This window comes from Micropterus dolomieu, linkage group LG09 (genome assembly GCF_021292245.1).
Source record: "Micropterus dolomieu isolate WLL.071019.BEF.003 ecotype Adirondacks linkage group LG09, ASM2129224v1, whole genome shotgun sequence".
Taxonomy (NCBI): Eukaryota; Metazoa; Chordata; class Actinopteri; order Centrarchiformes; family Centrarchidae; genus Micropterus; species Micropterus dolomieu.
The window spans coordinates 23,756,827-23,777,062 of record NC_060158.1 but is presented as its reverse complement, the minus strand read 5'-3'; the positions used below and the strand labels follow the sequence as shown (position 1 = coordinate 23,777,062).

The window sequence follows — 20,236 nt, the reverse complement described above, 5'->3', positions numbered from 1 at the left end:
GCAAGTAAATAATAATGGCTAACTGTTTGGGAATTCTGCAGTGGTTTTGTTTCTGTGTCAAGGTGCAAAGATCTGATCTGCACACATTCATACAGATGCTTTCTCTCACTCTGTCTTTCGCTCTCTCTCTCTCTCTCTCTCTCTCACTCACACACACACACACACACACACACACACACACACACACAGGCAGCCAGGCTATACCTAGTTAGCGTAATGGCACATTGGAGGGCCATCAACTGTCCAGGAAGATAAACAGTAGTGACTGGAGGGCCCATTACTCCCAGTCATGCCTGAAGGAACACATTTTAGATGCTCCATCATTACCAACCATATTAAGCCACAGTAAAAAGCAGGAACAGTGAAGCAATAGGCTGTTTCTGTCTCTGAGGAATACTGTAATGTTTTGTAGGATAAACTGCCTAATTTGCTTGTACTTTGGAAATTTTCTCCAGTCCTGGGCAGTGTTTTGCTTACTGTTGATAGATGGTACTGTGATACTAGATGTCAAAAAAGGTTTTAGATACAGAAACTACAGTGTCTCATGTTTTGAGGTAAACATTAGGCAGCATCAAAGTTGGTAAGTGCTTGTCATAGTAATATTTTAGGAGATAATTCGCGTTCAAAATTCGATAGCCTGTGGAATTAGGTGCCACACAGGACACAACTACTTCTCCCTGGGGTTCTTGTAGCTTTAGTTTTATTGTTGACAGCATTTGCAACAGGTCATTTTTGCAACGTGCATGAGAAGCCCCTGACTGCAGTGTGCAAATCAGGGCGGTGCTCAATGTGGACGACGTTAAACGTGACTCCGCCCACGTTGAGCAAGTCCCTTCCAAGATGCCCGAGAAGCCCCGTGGAGGCCATAGACTGTTAAAAAGGTGGAGGCAGCTGACAACAGGAATTTTAAAATCTTTTCCTCTTTTGTGGAGCACAAGTGAAGTCATGTGTGATGAGTTGTCAAAACTTTGTTTTTTGTCTGTGTATTTTGTTTTATTGTATTAGTAAAGGTGATGTAGAAGTCACCGGCTTGATCTCTTGATCTCTTTACAGGAGCTGCTATAACACATTCAGCCTGTCAGTATGTCTATATGCTATAGTCTGTCTCCATTCTCATGAGAAAAGTAAACAGTATTATTAGTATGAATGGGTAGTAACTGTGTGACCTATATTTCACAAAATATTTCATGGACTGGAATGAATTGTAAGCAAAAATACAGACTTATTTCAAAAGGCTGCAGATGTAACTGGGAAGGTGAGAATAGGAATTACATTCAACAAGAGGTTTTTTTATTGAAAATTTACCATTAGCCTCTTCAAACTTCTTTTGTCAGTTTCACTGTCTGCAAACTTTGTGAATCCATCCCCAGTGTTTGTACTCATGGCATATAGCATTAGCTCCTTAGTCTGAGCTACTGGCTGGTACTGGTTGCAGCTACTTTTCCATCCAGAATGCATGCTGTATGTACAACGCCAAAAACTGTAATAAATGAGAAAATGGGGGATGTAAAACGTGAGTTTCCTGTAAAAATCGGGACGGTTAACAAGTGTGAGCTAACTGGAACTAACCCCTGGGCTCTTTGTTTACTTCCGTACGACAGCGTGCTGCATGTGACGCTGTGTTATTCTTGCACATGGGGGTCTCTATCAAGTGGGCGGAGTCAAACATTTGAGGTGCTAAACTTTTTTATTAGTCTTTAACACCAAGATGATTTAAAGACAAAACACAAAGAAAACAAAAGTGGGATATGAATTCCACCATATTTCACCAAACCCACTTGGAACTTTGCAGAGATGGCACAACTCAACATACCATGAAACTGAGTACACATAGGTCAACAACTGGCACCCAACATTCCAGGAATATATATTCTAGCAGTGCCTCCTACTTTTCACAATGAAATCCCCAGGTTGTTTGCACGTAAACAGGAAGAGTTATTGTAACACTTATTGTAACACAAACCATTTAGTTTTGTTGCCAAAACCTAACCTAACTGTGCCCGTTTCACAACGTTAACCGCATGTTTATTATTGTAACCATGAAGACAAAGGTCACCTGACTTCCTCCTTTCCTGCATGGTCAAAACTCATGAAATGCGGCATCTGTAACAACGTTAAAGGGAGAGTAAGTGATTCTGCAGAGGGATTCTTGATATTTGAAGTCAAGTGCCTTATTCAATACAGGGGCTTGTGTTATATATGTATCTGTACTTGATGTCTTTTATGTTGGAAACTGTCCTTTATGTTCTTTTACGCTGCGTCTTGGCCAGGTCTCTCTTGCAAAAGAGATTTTAATCTCAATGAGACTCACCTGGTTAAATAAAGGTTAAATAAAAAAGTCTTCACTCTTGCCTGGTCATATAACTTTCTTCTCTGGTTATACTCTTCAGACCTTTTCCTCCTTGGCTGTTTCTCGGCCATCTCTCCTTCTTCACAGTCCCTGCAGATCACCACGTTCGAATGTGCCGGTGTATAGAACTCTCTCTCGCTCTGCCCCATCACTCATGTGCATGAGCACTAACTGTCACTGATTGGCTGGAACAATGTTGTGTAGCAAGGTCCACACCGCTTTCTTTGTTTTCCATTTACAGAGCCAGGCCTGTGTAGGAAAGAGCACACAAATAACAGAGAGCTAGCAAGCTTTCCATGCAGAAATATTCACTTAATTCAACAAAGTGTATTTGATGACAATCTCTTACTATCTCTAAATATGACAGGCGAAACGCTTACAATGCTTCAACATGACACGCAAAATGTCCTTAAAAGTGGCATGCTAATTATACGCCATCCCATAATATCACGTTGGTTTGTCACAGTCAAAAGCTGCTACTGTCTCTTCTACTGCAGCTTTGTCTCTGAAATTACAGGCTCACTCTGTTTCCAACAATCTATTTATACAGTCGAGAGAGTCTTGACTTAAGTGATATATCATGTAGTTTTCATCCAAAATAAATGATTTTATCACACAATTAATGTCTCATCTTCTCTAGACCCATCCTTATCGTGTGTGTGTGTGTGTGTGTGTGTGTGTGTGTTTGCCTTTATGTGTAGGATATTATATACAGGTGTGAGTTTTTGATGGTGCTGAACGGTTGCTTTTATTGATGGGACAGCAGCTGCAGTGTCAGCAGTTCTACTGGCTCTTAAAACCTGGCAGGACAGCTTTTATCCGGGCTGGACACTGGTGCTACTCAGCTACTGTGTCTGCACAGATTCGTGTCCCGATAGCTCAAATGTTTTTTCGGCACAGGAACCAGTGTTTGGGGAATTTATTGGAAAATTAAGTAAGGGCAGTGTATTGTGTTTTTGGCAAGAACAGAAGACATATTATACCAGCATGCTGCAGAGTACACTGAATGTGAGTCTCCAGCTACAGTAAAACGCGTGCGAGTTGAAAGCTGTCTACAGTGGTGTCTTTTAGAAGAGGGTATTTAAGAATGTCTTTGAAGATACCTCTGGTATCAGAAGCTGCTGTCAGCTGCTAAAACAAACAGATTGAGGCTCAACTTTGTAAGAGGATTTGAGGAAGTGTCACAGAGCATTTAGGATTGTCACCAAACTTTTCTTCTTTGTTTGGGTAAACCGTCCTTCTGACAGCCTATGAATAATTATCTTCCTGAGAAAACTTGAAACTCAACTCTGTCTTTCAAAGCAGTTTCAGTTCAAAAGGAGCCTAATCTAGTATGTGTGAGTCTACTATAGATTGTAATTAAAGATATCTTGGGGTTTTGGTGTGGAAGCCAGAGTTTACCAATTAATGGTTCAAAATCATAATAATTGCTCTCATGGAAATTAACTTTTGGGTTTAAGTAGTGACAAAAGGCTATTTATGAATGAGTTTTAATTTGTTTTAATGTTTGAAAAGAGATGTGATGTTGACTGTGTTTGTGTTGTAATGTTGAAAAAGGAGGGAATGACAAAAACAACACATTGCGCGAATATTATTTTAAAGCAGCATTAATTGATTGTTTTTACCACTTTGGGAGAGTGGAATAAGCTGTAATCACAGCACTGACACATTTACATCTTATAAAGGTGTGCTAGAAAAATGTGTTAGCAGCAACAACCAGAAGACACGACGCAACAGTTTTGTTTGTGTTCACCTAACAAATCACTCACCTTTGAGCTCTGTTTTGGTCAATTTCTGTGATTAATATCTGGATCTTTAGTGCCTAAATGCTCAAATATGTTCAACAGCTAGCAGACTTTATCCGTTATCCATTTGGTGCTGGGCAGGTAGCATACAGAGTGGAGGCTGACATTTTTTAGGGAATCCTGTGGATTTCAAATTTTACTATTTCACTATCACCTGACAGGGACGAGACAGGAAAAAATGAAATAGGAGCAGGCGGCATGTAAATCATTTTACAATACGTCTGTTTTTTTATATAAATAAAATGTTCTAATTTGAGTAAATGCTATTTTCTTTAGTCTTTCTGTTTTTCACAGTTTACTGTTTTTTTATTCTGTCCAGCCTGCTCTGCTGATTGGTTGCAGCGACCCTGCATGACATGTGTGGACTGTGGATTGATGATGCATGGTGCAGCCACCAAAATTCAAATGAAATCAGCTATGTAAGTTTTGTTATTTTAATTTGTTGTATATGTTGTATATATAATTGCCTAAAGACTCCCCCACCACCCAACAACACACACAACAAATTTACTCCCATGTCACCCTCTAGTACAAACAGTTTCTCAGAAACAAGGTTGATGAGAACGGTGAGACTTAAACCAAAACATTAAAATCGCGGGCTGCAAAATCAAAACAACGAGGTGAAAGATACTATAATTTTCCTGAAAGCTCATTGGTGAAAATTCCCTACTTTAACTTAGATTCCAGCTGCTCTATCTCTGATCCATCAAATAAGAAATGTAAAAGCTGAAATTCATAACTTTCTGCCACCCTCCAGCAGCAAGAAGTAACAGAAATGAAGACAGAATAACAAAAAAGATGGCGAACATGTTGTACCGTTTATTTGAATCAGTGATGGCAAAACATGCTAGCTAATGTAATACTATTGGCCCTACATGTTTGCTTATGATTTTGAGACATAAAGTGAAACGTGCTCTTAGTCTGTTTTTAACACATATTATTGGCATTGTCAAGCAGGACGTGTGTCACCATACAAGCTGCAAACATTTCTCAATTGTTTAAAACAACTGTTGGCGTAGTATCAAAGCTAGTGAAGTTTAATAGTACCCACATTTTCAGTCAAAGGCTTTCAGTCTACACTAATTTAAACAGTAAACATTGCAAGTGGTTTCGGAAAAATAAAGTAAGTTACATCACAAAATAGATTCCTCTGAACAGTTCAGACTGACGATACTTAACAGTGTAAGAGTGAAGGTTGTGTTTTCCTTTGAAAGGCAGAGTAGGCTTCTAGTATCATAGAAGCCTTCGGCCTCATCATTTTTTATTTATTCACCTGATTTTTTCCCCTCCCTTTCTTTCCCTCTCGCCTTGTTTGGTTTTCAGCGCATGTGTGGAGATCACATCTGTGCTGTCTGAGGTGCTAAATGATGATCAAGCTGTGAAAAAGAACAAGAGCTGAAGGCACATCGGACAGTTTAATTATATCAACTTAATTATAAGGAATTTTCAGAGTATAATTAGCGTGAAATATTACGTTAGCCCTCTCCCTCAGACCTTTATTATCTTGAATCTCAGGAAATTAATGTGTGTGTCTGTGAAAACTGGGTCAGTTTGGCTATGTTTCCAAGGTAACAGGGGTCATAGTTACTTACTTCATCAATATCCATTTTGGCAGGCCTCCCAGAATATATCAGCTTGTGTATGTCAGATTTCATGGACCCAAAATGTTTTCGACTTTCACCAAAGACATCATTTTAGCCATTAAGTGTATGAGGCACAGAAGAGCAATTTAAAGCTGGAAGCTTCATTTAAAGTGTGCCACATGTGCAGCTTTTCCTTCCATTAAGTCTACTTCCTGATAAATGGACTGATATGACTGTAATATAAGCAGATTTCATTCATGAGGTATTTGAGCAGCATAGCTCTGTATAAGAATAGATGAATTTGTTTACCATCTGCTCTTCAACTATTTATAGCTGTGCAGCATAGGCAAAGTGGATGTTGAACAGCACAAATCAGGATATATCTCAGCTCTGATTGTTGTTTATCTCGGTGCAAAGAGGCTGTAATAAACTTTATACCACATAAACATTGTCAACTCAAGTTGGGTTAATTTACTTGCAGAGCATATTTAAAAATTAGCAACAAAGTGCTTTTATAGAGAGACATTATTGAAAAGAATTACAAAATACAATCAGACAAATGTTATTAATCAAAATATGTCTAATCAAGTAGTTATTATTCAACAAGCTGGAGAAGAAAATGATAAGGCTGGCTTTCACATTAATAACAAATACCACAACACTGTGTATATTTCATTTGTTATATTTGGTAGATGTTTGTACTTTCTTTGTTTAAGAGATGCCTGTGCTCTTTGTTCCTGACATAGTTTTAAGGGTATGGCATTTCGACACAGACTATTATCCAATGACAATAGCACACCTGATTTAGGTTGTTTGCCTCATGTCTGTGTCCATTTTGACTCTGATGAAGACACAGTGTTCTTGAAACATTAGGCTGTTTGCATTATTAAATGCTGTGAATAAATCAATGCACTCCAGTCCCTTTTGTCTCTGGAAATGTGCTGTCCTCGAGCTGAGAAGCACCTGATTCAGCCGCATTTCGCTGGAAGATGTTTCTGTGTCTGTTGCACTCTGCCCCAAAAACTTTTCTACTTAAATCTTTAAAAACAGGTCACAAATAAATAGTTTCATTTTTAACTAATTTCTCAAAACAAATGCTTCTCAAACAGGAGTAAATGGTGCATTTGTAGTGGACTATTTACAACCAAGGACTAATATGTGCTAGTGAATATTTATGGCAACAGGACGGTGTGCGTGGGATTGAGTCAAAATAAATGACAGTGATTATGTCCATGGTAATGAAGGAACATCATGGACAACAATAAAGTTCTATGACTAAGGCTAATAAGATATATCAGGATTTATGTACACACAATACTTGTTACTAGGATCAACTAATTGATTTTGTTGATAATAAGAAAAAAGGCGAAGCGAGGTAACTGGCTTATCCAGGTAACTTCAGGAGTAAATTTGTGTCATGTTATTATTTTTAGATTTCATCCTGACTTTTCCAGTGGGTTGCAGCTGAAATGAAATTATTCTTAACTCAATAGCATTACATTTATACGGCCAGCCCTGCAGCTTCTGTTTTGTTAGGGAGAAGATCTTAATTCAATAATGGAAGAGTTTCTGAGATGTAGCCAATCTGTAGGCTACAAGTGAATTATCCTAAATCTTTTCACATATTTTGATTGACTTATTTATGTGTCCAAAAAATACAGTGCCAGGGTAGGGGTTAATAAACCGAGAAGACAATTCCAAGATGACAGTGGTAAATTTACAAGAACAAAAAAGGAAAATTCCCTGAAATTAAAGTCACAAAAAATCTAAATCACTCTGGTGTTTTCTTCTGGATACGCCCAATTCACGGCAAATTCCCTAAGGTGCATGATAATGTAGTGATTCATATATTGATTCATATAATGATAAACTCACAAGGATTTCCTCAATGCGAAATCTAATATAATTTTCCACTGCACGGCAGTGGTGTGTGATGTTGCAGCCTTGCAAAGTGAAGTGATGTGATTCCTTGAAAAAAAAAAACACTATTTATGAGAGTTTCTCTCATAAATGTAGGACTACAATGTCAGAGAATATATATTTTTAATTCGCAGATTTGTGATTATAAGTTTCTCGTAAATCTACCACAGTAATCCTGAAAATTCTTTCCCCCTCTCCCCTGGCTCCATTTTTTATTATGGACATAATGTGCAGTTGTACCTTTACATCTAAATCATATTACACATAAAATAGGAGTCCAGAAAATACAAAACAGAGAATCAGCCTGCAACATGAACACTGTGAAGATAATTACAAATTTACTCATTGCGATGGCAAACAATCCTCCATGGCCCCTCGGCCGCCACAATATTAGATTTAGCCGTTAACATGTCTTTAAACTCCTCATTTCCTGACACAATCAATGTGCATTCTTTTGCGGAAAATATGGAGCATACGCCGTAGCGAAAAAACACTGTCTGCACGGCCGAATACGACCCTTTTATGCAAACACGCACCATAACACAGACTCAACTAACCAACATCTTATGCACTGTTGTAATACTGTTTAACACTAGTGTAGGCGGTCGGAGTTTGTCAACCCTGAGTTTGATTGATAACCCTGAGTTAACTCTGAGTAGGTTAAACCTTTGTACTACAGGCCACAGGTCTGGTGCCTGCTTATAACAGGTAAAAGAATATATTTTTTAATTTGCAGGGTGACATGCAAACAGGCTGTGGTTGAAATAACTATAAAAATATAATAGAAAAAAATAGAACAAAGAGATGACTTTCTTTTTGCTTTAAAGAAGGCCTCTGGGATTTTAAACAAGTTTCTGTTTACATTCATTGTTATCCAAACTCATTTTGTGTATCCTCGAGGCTTAGTACGTGTTGAATACATTTCCTTCATCATAAAACAACACAACAACCCATTTTTTAAATATTACTTCATGTATTGTTTACATCAAAGTAAGCTAGCTTGCAGCCTTCCGCTTCTTTGCTTTGTTAGCAGCGGTGTTCACAATGGTGCCCTTCTATGAACATACTGCCGCCAACTGTTGATCAGCAGGATAGCATGAAACCAGCGACAGGAGTGTGTATTGTGGCACCTGCATGCTGGCGTGTGGGCATCATAAAAACATTACTCCATTCAATATTGTTACTCCTAACATATTATATGAAAAAAAAAAAAATAATAATTAATGTCATATAAAAAATAAATGTTTCTTTTCAAAGCACAGTTTTTACTGATTAAACAAGTAAACACACCAGCTGTATTTTTGATCACATGTACACAAAAAAGCAGCTTGATGAATGGATGAATATGCATCAGCTCCAAATATCTTTAACCTTATTTCACCTGACAAACTCCAATCACCCCCTTTGTCAGACCTGTAATTTAACAAGTTATTCTGCTGTTGCTTTCTCGCTCTCTCCCTTTCTTTCTCAGTCTTTCACTCCCACAAACACTCTATCCTCTCTCTCTCTCTCTCTCCTTTCTCTCTCTCTCCCCTTTCTCTAAATGGCTGTCATGAGTCATGCAGTACATTTAAATGTTAAATACTAAGGTGGAGGTCATGAGCCATTTCCCACCACATTACCAGCTAATGGTTCATATCTTAATAACCTTACCAGTCTGGTCATGTTCTCTAGGGTGGATATTAATACCACGGAGTTTGAATAGGAAGCAGTAGAGCAGTATGACTCAAGCCTTCGATGCTGAGATTGATCGTCAAAGCGCAAGTTGTTTGTTGGGGAAGACAGATTAGCTCTGCTGAGATGAGGAAACGTTTTTCTATGGAAAGAGAGAAAAATATTCTGACACCATATAATAGAAGGAAAAACAATCAGGGAGGAGTTTTACTCGGCTGTGTGGTGGTACAGACTCACACACCATGGAAGATAATGATCTGTGTCCCTGCATGAATTGTCTTGGGACTCAAAATAGCCTAGTTAAAAGAAGATCAGTGTCTATTATGCTGTAACAGTAAACAATATGACAAGTCACATGGAAACATAGAAAAAACACAGGTTTTACAGACATGAAAAATAGCTTTTCTTACATGTGTGTCTGTGTGTTTGGGCTTGTGTGTTTATCAGAGTGTATTTGTGTGTATAAATCAGTGTGTGTGTGTGTGTGTGTGTATATATAGTCTACACAGACGTGCGTGTGTGTGTGTGAGAGTGTGTGTGTGTGTGTGTGTGTGTTCCGACAGAGCTTGCCTGTCTCAGACTCACCCACACTGCCTTTAGCAAGCCATCAATTTGCTGGCTTGCACTATGCCAGCTCGTGTGTGACAGCCTGGCTGTTACAGACTGCTCCAGTGCTTACTTTAAGCTATTATAGATTAATCAATAGTTACATAAACCTCATGAAAGTGATCCATTAAATTCACAAATCACATTTATTCATTCTAACAAATGCTAATACATAATTAGGCCGACAAGTTGCCTTGTCAAGCTCAGGTGTAGCATATTAACGGTGGCTGTGTTCTAGGTGTCCCAGTGTCACATGCCTTACTGTTTGTGTTGACTCACTGCCATGGCTTCCTGGCACACCTACAGGAAATTAAGCTATTGTTAATGTTAGTGGGCACACCTGTGCTTTCTTGTCATGGCAAGTAAAAATGTGTGCTGTGTCTCACTCCTGGCTGCAATATATATATATTTTTTACATATATATTTTTAAATATTTATCATAGTGCTGGGCAAGGATTAAAACGATTAATCGCATTGTTATGCGCAAAACTGAATAATGAATTCTAAAGTAGTGTATTGCGCACTTTTAGTTTAAATGTACTGTTATATACACAAAAGTGCAATAACGTGGTTTGCAAACACTTAAGGTGCTTTTTTACCAGCAGTATTCCCTTTACACAGTAACAATAAAATATTTCTTGTGAATCTCAACTTGAACATTAATGTAATCAAGTCAAATATAAAACCAAAGCTATTTGCCACTGCCAGGGCATTACCTTTTATCTAGCACATTAAAACAAGTTACCAGAGCCGAGATCACAACAGGCACCTTCTGAGCAGGTTAACATATGTAAATCTGGTTTCTTGTTTTTTTTCTGAACAGGTATCATCAGAAACATTTTTCTTTTATCAGGGAGCAGCAGAAACAGTCTGTGTTCAGTAGCAAGTGTCCCTGTTAGAGTGAGGTGAGGTGGTCGCCTCACGCACATGCCGTCCACTCCCGAAGTTCAATTGTCCTGAACTTTTTTAACATGACGCGGAGCACAAATCATTGGAAGAGAGACTGATCCTCGCTGTTTGTGAGTTTCCAGATTCTATAACTGTTTACTAAATAGGACATCAACAGGAGGGAATTCACATGGCAGAGCATCCCCACAAAACTAGATGAAGGCCTATCAGGTAAAGTTATGTAACGTTAGCCTATAATTTAACTTAAGTTAAATAGGCTACAGCTGTGTAGCGCACAGAAGCTGTTGCCATGGTTACTACTCACAGAGGGCGTGCCGTTTACTCTCGGAGCGCTTGTCTCCCTGTCTGATCACCGATGCAAAGAGCAACCCTGCGGGACCAAGCAACTATGTTGTGATTTTAAGAACGTTCTTAAGATCGATATCTTCCCCAATACTAATCAGCATGCAGTGTGTAGCTATCCACTTCGCTATGGCATTTGTCTGGCTTTTGTTTATCTACTTCTCCCACACGCTGCATCCAACGTAGTCTGCCGAAGCCTCCCTCCGCTGCTTGTTTGGGTGGGTGATTTGAGGGCTGATCAACATCCCACCCCTCTGTGATCCATAATTTGACTTCATGTGTATTCAGAGCCAGTGAGCAACGGACTTTCACAATACTAATAATAATAATAATAATAAAAACTGTGTTAATGTGGGATAAAATAATTGTCAGCATTAATTAATTAATATGTTAATGTGATAATAACATGGCCAGCCCTAATTTATTGATATATGTATTTGTGTAAATAATAAAAAACATAGCATGACTAGTTCAGGGAATTATAGATAAATGTATCAATTGATACTTAAAAAGTATGCTAGCCACAGAGCTGCTAGCATGGCTATAATTAGGGACTGTGGTGCCATGAGATCAATTCTAACTTTAGCATGCTAACATACTCACAATGGCAATGCTAGCATGCTGAGGTTTAGCTGGTAACCTTCACCATGTTCACCATCTTAGTTCAGCGTGTTAGCATGCTAACAGCTAAGGACAGTTAAGGCAGATGGGAATGTCTAGTGTTCTCACTGTATTTTTGAATCTGTTCGGGTCTGCTGCATTTTGAAGGGGTCTCTCTGCATTGATGTGATGTCGGAGTAATCGGAAAAATTTCTTTCTGACTGGAAACATTGATTAGAATGTCCACTTAGAGTTGACGTCATATTACGCAGAAACATGGCATTGAAAGTAAATGCTTTTAATTAATCCCATATTGGTTATCAATTTTGCTCACATGTCATTTGTAATATGGTAGTAGGTTGTAACCGTTAATCTATGTAGCCTTCATCTCCCTAATAAAGGCTGGAATCTGTGTGTGTGTATTTCTATTCATCCAGTCGACCTCACACGTGGTGGGAGGTCCCGAGACCCGTGGGAGAGCAGTGTCATTTATTGCAATTTGGACACGTGACACGTTCAGAATACACTTTGAATAAACCACAGTACAGCGCAAGCCGCTGCACTCTTCAACAGCAAGGGCGGGGTCACTTATCTGCTCCGAGATTTGATTTCCCGTCCTTCTCATTCTTTTCAGTATTCCAATACAGTAAGTTCTATACTTCTGTATTGAGACAAAAGAGCGCAGGGAGGCGCCCCTGTGAACGGGCATCGCACTAGATAAGGTGGCTTCAACTAAAGAATTAGAAATGTTTACAGTTTCTTTATGTTTGAAACGAAACTGGAGCATAGCGTTAGTTCAGGCAGAGCACTGAAGTCCCACTTACATCAGTCACCTGTTTAATCATCAGTGGCTCATTTATCAGGTGCTGGGCTACTAGTTGACCAGTAATTTCTAATAATATTCATGCAGCTTCACAAGGCAGCCTTTACAAACCTGCAACCCTATCCCCATCCTCCTATTTATAGTAATGTTTTTTTATTGTTGACTTAAATAAGATCTATGTCCATGTATGTTTGTCTTTGTTATGCTGGGGGATCAGTTCTCCCTGCTGAGTAACAAACAATATAACTGTTTGCTATAAATGTTCAGTTCTCTCTTGCTGAATCTCCAGGTAATGATGCTATCTTCTAAATATTTCTAAAAGTCTTTATATGGCCAGAGGACATCAATTAAAAAAATCTGTCCTCAAGCTACTAATATCTTCAAGAAATATATCCTAAATTGTGATTGCTTATCTTTACAATGTAGTGCAATACATATCATACACAATGTGCAATGTGTTAGAAAAGTGTAATGTCCTCTGTACAAAGCTCCAAAAGCTTTCTTTGAACTAGTTTTAAGCTGCCGTCAGAAGGCAGTCTACCGGTGCTCACAGAACTCAAAGCCGCCAACAGAACAGCTTTTTATCTGTGTGTGTGTGTGTGTGTGTGTGTGTGTGTGTGTTTGTGTGTGTGTGGTGAGTTTCCCAGCATGCCTTGACAGCCCTGCTCTAATGGATGGTGTCTTCAGATGTGAAAAGGTGAACAGAAGTCCAACTGGAGTTTCACTCAGCAGTTTGTCACTACAAATTGGTGTGTCTGCGTGCCCTTGTGTGTGTGAACGTCTGTGTGTATGCATATACTGTACAGGAAATGTGCTTGTGGGTGTGTGTGCCCAACACAGCTCAGTACTGCTCAGCTTTACAGGCTGCTGTGTTACTGTATGTGCATGTGCGTATACTTTTTGTTTTCTGCATTTGTGCTGAAAACAGAGCAGCCAGCTTGTTTTCAGCCTCCAGTTGGGCTTGTGGCCTTTGAAGAAATGAACTGTCTACTTGCTTCTACTCACGCTGTGCCTTTAATCTGTTGTCCCTAAAAATACACACTCACAAACATAAAAGCCACACAGCTCCTAAAATCCTTTTAAAGGGGCGTTCAAAATAGCCAAGTGCCCAGATAATCGTTGTGTCCTTATCATCACATATATTCAGGGGATAAACTTCTTAAATTAGCAACTTGCTGAAACTCTCAAAGGTGCCAGTGCTCGATGTCTCATCTACATAAACAAAACTTTTTGTGCAACTCCCTTTGGGTGTGCTTGAAAAATAGCATGGAGCTGATTCTTTGCACTGTAGGCAAAAGGCAAATGTCATTGTAATGAAGATACTGTAAAAAGACTTTTTCACACTTCAGAAAACTTTCACAGTAAGTGTGAAAAACTGAATAATATACTTGACCATTTTCACCAAAACAATACTGATAAACTGATTTTCACCTTAATTATATGTCACCCGGTTTCCAGAAGTTGTGATGCCTTATGCAGTAAGACAACCCACTGCAAAAACTCTCAGTGACAGAAAATGAAGAGAAAAATGAAGAAAAATGATTTGTTCATTATGTCCTAGATGCCCTTAAAGTAAATAAAATACCACTAAACAAGTTACAGTATAGACTACAGTCACTGCACTGGCCCCTGTTGGCTTCCGCCTCAAATCCAGTGTTAAGCTGAGGTCTTTCTTTCTGGAGTTTGCATGTTCTCTCTGTGTGGGTTTCCTTCCACAGTCCAAACACATGCAGGTCGGTTAATTTTTAATTGTACAGAAGCTAAAATGAAAGAAAATGGTCACATTAATTTAAAAAAAAGATGTCAGACCATGACCCACATTGAGAAGCCTCCCCAGCCCATCTCATTTGCTCATACAGTAATCAGTGAAACCTATAACACTGCCCTTTTTTTCATTTTCCTCAACACACCCGCTTTCTTCTCATTTGTTTGGTCGCAAAATAGTGATGATGTCATCAAGTAGGTAAGACTTAATGAGTCAGTTCTCACATCATAAATCAATGCCACAATGTTTTGTGTAATATTTAGGATGATTTAAAGCTGCAGTAATCAACACTTATTTTAACAATAGGTCAAATGTAAAGTGTAAATTAAACTTTCTTTTCTGCCACAGCACTTTTAAGAAAAAGTAAACTCACTGTACACTACCTGCCCAACACAAAAGAACAGGCAACATTAGCAACTTGTGAGCATAGTGGATATTTAGCAAGCTTAAGACCCAGTTATATTTCTCAGGAATTTCTAAACACCAAAATAAAGGAACAGGGAGAGTGGACTTGAGTTCATCAGGTGGCCAAAAACACAACTCGAAATGAATACGATGTTGTTCTGTGTCTGCCTGATGTATAAATAGGCAGCTGTTTTCTAACAAGGTAGCCATTATGCTGCTTTAAATTTTTATTACATTTGTGTGTTTCTGTGGATAGGAGAAATGGGAATCCAAGCCTTACATTTCAGATTCATCTGGTTCTTAATCTAAATTTGCCGAAATGAATCACCTTTACATGAAATTAACAGGAACTACACTATCTACCTACTATATCCCCCTAACAAACCCTTGTCAGTAGGCGTAGTCGCATCCTTCTTCCGGCCACATGATGAATGCACTTGAACTTTCTCACTGTGGTGGTGTTGGATGTGGCCTCCACTCCTCTGCATTCAAGAGAAACCTGCTGCACTGCAAAGCAGATGGATGGAGTCAGTACACAGTCATGGCTTCAGGTGTGAGCTGCCAACAAATCAGCAGCATTTGACCCATTTAGCAGCAGCACTTTAGACACTTTCTCTCAGGTCTCCCTCTAACAGGGCTCAACTTCTTGCGCAGCTGTTGTTTTGCTTACTTCAGAGGTTTTGTCGGAAATTGCAATTTAAACATACAATATACGGGTAACTTTTAATCTTATTTAAATAATGCTGACCCTGTCATTCCACAGATTAGCATTAATGGGAGTAAATCAACAGAATGAGACGGAAGAGATGTTTTGTTTTTCACTCTCCTTTCTATTTGTGGAGGGTGGAAATAATCAATATAATAATTATTTTACAGCATGAGGGAATAAAATGGCCGTATTATTATGCAGGACTTTGCAAGACTAGATTTTGCTTGTTGATAAGTAGTACTGACTCAAACTTTTGTTCACATACTTGGCATTATGATTGGAGAAGAGACATCTCATGAGAGTTTGTAATGACAATTTACATTTTATTCATAATATTCAGTCAAATTCCACCTATTTTAATCAACACAGGATGCATTTCAGCTGTCGTCTGTCTCCCGTGCATGAGACGGAACAAATGCGCTTCTATTATAATCAATCCAGCTGATTACACAGGCAGCATCACTCATGCTATACACATGTTAATCTGGATCAAAGCATGAACATGATATAAAAATAATCTTACGTTACATAGATAATATGGATGCAACATTTATTTATTTATCCCGTCTACTGTCTAGTGTCTATTGTCTGCGAATGTTTCTAAAATGTGAGGATAACTTGTCCAATATAAAACAAATTTCACTCTGGGTACAAGTAAAGTAACCTGAACCCTGATTGTGTGTTGGAAATACAGATGACTTACACTAAATGATGTACCTGAACGCATCCTGTGTAGACACAGACTGTGGATGGAAGCTGCTGCCACTAGCCTGCTGCTTGTGCTATACTCCTGTGTAGACACAGTGTCAGCTTGCTACTCATTGGCCATAAACTTAAAGAAACAATCAAGAGAGCTGATTTAACTTTGCTGGCGGTGGACATCATGGACTTGCTTGAAAATGTTAATGTTTTGGTCTTTTGCATGAGCTTACTTGAAAAAACCCTGCACACATCAAAAAACAGCAGGTGTTTCTAAATTCTGCTTCTATGGCTTACATTTTCAGAGTTATGAAACTAACCTGAACCTGGGAAATGAGTGTAATTTACGCCTACAGCAGTGTTGAATTGTCAAGATTAAGTGCTCTAGTCTTGTACATGGCTGCTTTATTGGAACAAAGACTTTCCCACCCACCACCACCACCTCCAACTGCTGTCTTTGTCAGCTGCTCAGTGTCATTAGAGTGACTGACACCACTACACATTTTTGCTATAAAGGGTTGTATGCCTCATTTTCAAGCCTAACGGATTGTTGTTAGTGAGTGGTATTCTTGGCACCAAGGATTAACTCACCACTAAACAACACATTCCTTTTCCCAACTCGTTACATATTGACACTAATTCAAGACCATTTGGTGTTTTTAGACTTTTATGGCTCTTCGGTCAAGCAACGTTTAGCAACAACAAATATGCTGACGCATTGGGGCATCAGTCAAGAGAATAGTAGCTGTTAGCCTGTTGGATATAGTTTTGCTGTGTTTGCAGTTTTGAATGTTGTGTAAGTATTAGTAGTTTAGGAAAAGATGTGATGCAACAAATGGGACGGATTTAAGATTTGGTACCATTTCGTCAAGGAAATTATGACAATAGAAGTTCTGTTGGTTGACCCTCACTTTTGACTGGTGATGGAATTTAAGTACATTTACTCAAGTACTGTACTTAAGTACAAATTATTATAAATACTTGACAGCAATGCTACAAACATATGATGATCTTATAGAATATGATACATTGCTGTAGATTAAACTGCTCAACGGTATATAAAGTAGTTAAAATTAGACAACCCTATACATCTAAAGCATTAATATTACTCCTGTTGTATGGTTGTTGCACAAACTGCTCAAAATTAGGGATAACACATCACATCCTCTGCACGAACTCCTGGTCAGACAACAAAGTCTCTTCAGTCAGAGACTCCTTCAGCTCCACAGTAATAAGGATCGCTACAGGAAGTCATTCCTCTTAACCCCCCTCATGCTTGTTTTCCACATACCTCATGTATGTTTTGTGTAAATTGTGTTTCCTAACTCAATTGTGTTTTATTTTAGTCTAATCTGTCTATCTATCCATCTTAAGTGTAATTTATACTTCTGCGTCGAATCAACGGCGTAGGTGATGGCGTAGGCTACGGGGTTACGCAGAGGCTACACATCGAGTTGACACGGGCCGTAAGATCTGTGATTGGTCGGCTGGGAAGTCTCGCAATGCCTCCGAGCCGACAGGAAGTGGCCCGTGCTTTGTAGTAACTTTTACTAGCGGCCAAAACGGCGGCTGTAACACAGTGGATCAATCTATGACCATCACAACCCGAGTGAAATGACTAGTTTTACTATCAGAATGTGATCCATTCGACCGGTGGAGCAGCATTAGGTTGCACATAATGGAAAAACAACCTTGGATGAAGTAAGTACACTGAAAAATTACTTACAGGAGTGTTTGTCTCTTAAGATGTGTGACCCCATTATTTAAAATGGCAAAAGACCATGCATTGCCATGTTTTTCAACACCTTTCTGGTAGTCTAGTTAGTCACTGTGACAGGTGGAGACACCAGGAAGTTACTTTTCCAGACCAAAAACTTGTCTACAGCGCATTATCCCAAGTAAAACCACAACATGTAATTTTCACACTTGAAACAAATGAAATAAATTAGATATAACATGATAGTTGGTGATCTTTAGAGGTATATTGTTTTTACCCTTGGACAGAGCCAGGTTAGCTGTTTCCCCCTGTTTCCAATCTTTATGCTAAGTTAACTAGCTGATGGCTATGGCTTCATATGAGAGTGGTATCAGTCTTCTGAAACTCAACCAGAAAGCAAATAACTTTAACAGTAAAAAAAAAACAATCTCTCTTTACTGATTTGTCTGTCTTTTCAAGGGCACGCAGCAGTAGTGTAGCACCCACAGCAGTGTCATCTGCGGTCCGATCACAATCTGCTACTGCTAGTAGCCTGGAAATCTCCACAGGGTGCAGCGTGGAGCAGGTCCAATTCGTGAACTTCACACCCGTTTCAATTTGCTGCTTTTGTCAGCCATCCAAATCCCAGTACATACCTACACTCCCTGAGCTGCCACTCCAAGACATCAAACCTGTGACCTTCCTGTGACGGGTCTGCAAGTTTGAGGGTGTGTCCGCGTGTTCATGCTGTTCCGCACCATCACTATTCAAACTTAGCACACAGCTTAACGTCAGCAGTATGTCGCCGAACGAAACATTTGGAGCGTGAAAATCACACAATGGGCATATCATGGAAAGATCTTGTGTCTGGTATTTGGGATTCAGCATGTGTTCTTTAATATCCCCATGTCATTCAGGTTTAGCTATATCTGCTATTTGAGGATTAACACCTCCTGACAACGGCAAACATTGTGTTTCCTCATCTTTAGCAGATCACGCAGAGAATACCAATAAGCTTTGTTCCGGTATCTAAAGAATGGATGCTGTGAGGAGAAGATGTGATGTCCCGCTGGCTTACACACCCATATCTCGTTTCACTTGTTTTTGTCACCTCTCAGAGTTTCTGACTGTTAGGAAACAGACTAAGAGTTGCAAAAGAAAACTAATTTTCATCCTTTTCAGGTCATGTCAGCCTTTGGTGACATGACTTGAGCAGTTAAAAATACAATTTAATATGCTTTTCCACCAAAGACATAAAAGAAAAGTTTAATCAGTTTAATATCACATGTAGAAGGCTTTGTGTGCTGAGAGTAATATCTGCCATGAGTAGGGATGGGTATCTTTACTCGATACCTTTATGGTATCGACTGAAACAGCCCAGTCTCGAGTAGAATTGAAACGTCTCCTGTCAAACCAATACTTCAATCGATACTTTTTGTAACCAGATAGCAGCAAATAATGACTATTTGTATGGTGCTTGCAGCCGAACACACAAGCAACACACCGAAAGAAAGAGAAGAGCACGCCTTTTATTTTTCCTTATGTGCCTGCACCATAAACTGTATAAAAAAAGGCCTACACGTGCCGAGTCCATGCCTGATTATAACAGCCACTCACCATCGGCTGCGGTCTCAGGCATGTTGTGTGGCACAGCAACGATCAGCTGATTTCTCTCTTTTCCTTTGTTTGTGAGTCTTTGTTAAGTGACTTGTTTAAACAGACTCCTTACTCGTTTTGTACTTTAGACTCACCACTAAAGAATAAAAGCACTCGCGGAGATCTTTCAATTCAGTTTATTGATTGAAATTTTTTGCTGCTGTTTTTTTTTTAATAACTGTCCTGCCTAGCAGCCTGGTATAGAGTATGACAATCTGGATACCATGTTGTGCCAGACAGATTTTACCTGACAGTTTTTTTCAATAGCTAAGATGCAATGGTCACATTATCTACATGCATCTTGGCCAAACAGTTAATCTCACCACCAAAAGTCACTCAGACCCCCAAAACACTTCATACAAGTCTCAAAATTAACTCGTTCAACCAAAACACTGGTAACAATTCTCACTCAGAAAGCAAACAATGTCACTCATAACACACTGACCTACAAAACACTAACAACAGGAAGCAGTACGTAAATTTCATAAAATTTTATCTTTGAAATGTAAAGGATTTTTTTCATATAAATCAGTATTTCATGAGAGAATACAGTTTATCTCAGTGAATTTTGTACATTTCTCAGATCAGAATTGAAATTCTACTTGTTCAACCTCCACATCATCTAGTTACTTGTGCACATCATATGTAAAAGCAATTTCTCAATCTTTTGAGAAATTGCAAATTGCACATGCTT

At 39.0% G+C, this 20,236-nt stretch overlaps 2 long non-coding RNA genes across 4 annotated transcripts in view; one reads left to right on the top strand and one right to left on the bottom strand.

The window, feature by feature from the left end:
- Positions 1-20,236, top strand: part of LOC123976013 — a 52,326-nt gene that overhangs the window by 1,315 nt on the left and 30,775 nt on the right. For 2 of the 3 annotated variants that reach the window (XR_006826217.1, XR_006826218.1), the window contains exon 3: positions 4,475-4,574. This is a non-coding gene — a long non-coding RNA (uncharacterized LOC123976013). Of the gene's footprint in view, positions 1-4,474; positions 4,575-5,478; positions 6,164-20,236 lie in introns of those variants that run through there. The other variant, XR_006826216.1, reaches the window with a different exon arrangement.
- Positions 1,761-10,956, bottom strand: LOC123976014. Its single transcript, XR_006826219.1, has 6 exons — positions 10,866-10,956; positions 9,918-10,238; positions 9,574-9,628; positions 9,312-9,474; positions 5,429-5,531; positions 1,761-2,599 (listed from the first exon to the last, which is right to left on the bottom strand). It is a non-coding gene; the product is annotated as an uncharacterized LOC123976014 (long non-coding RNA).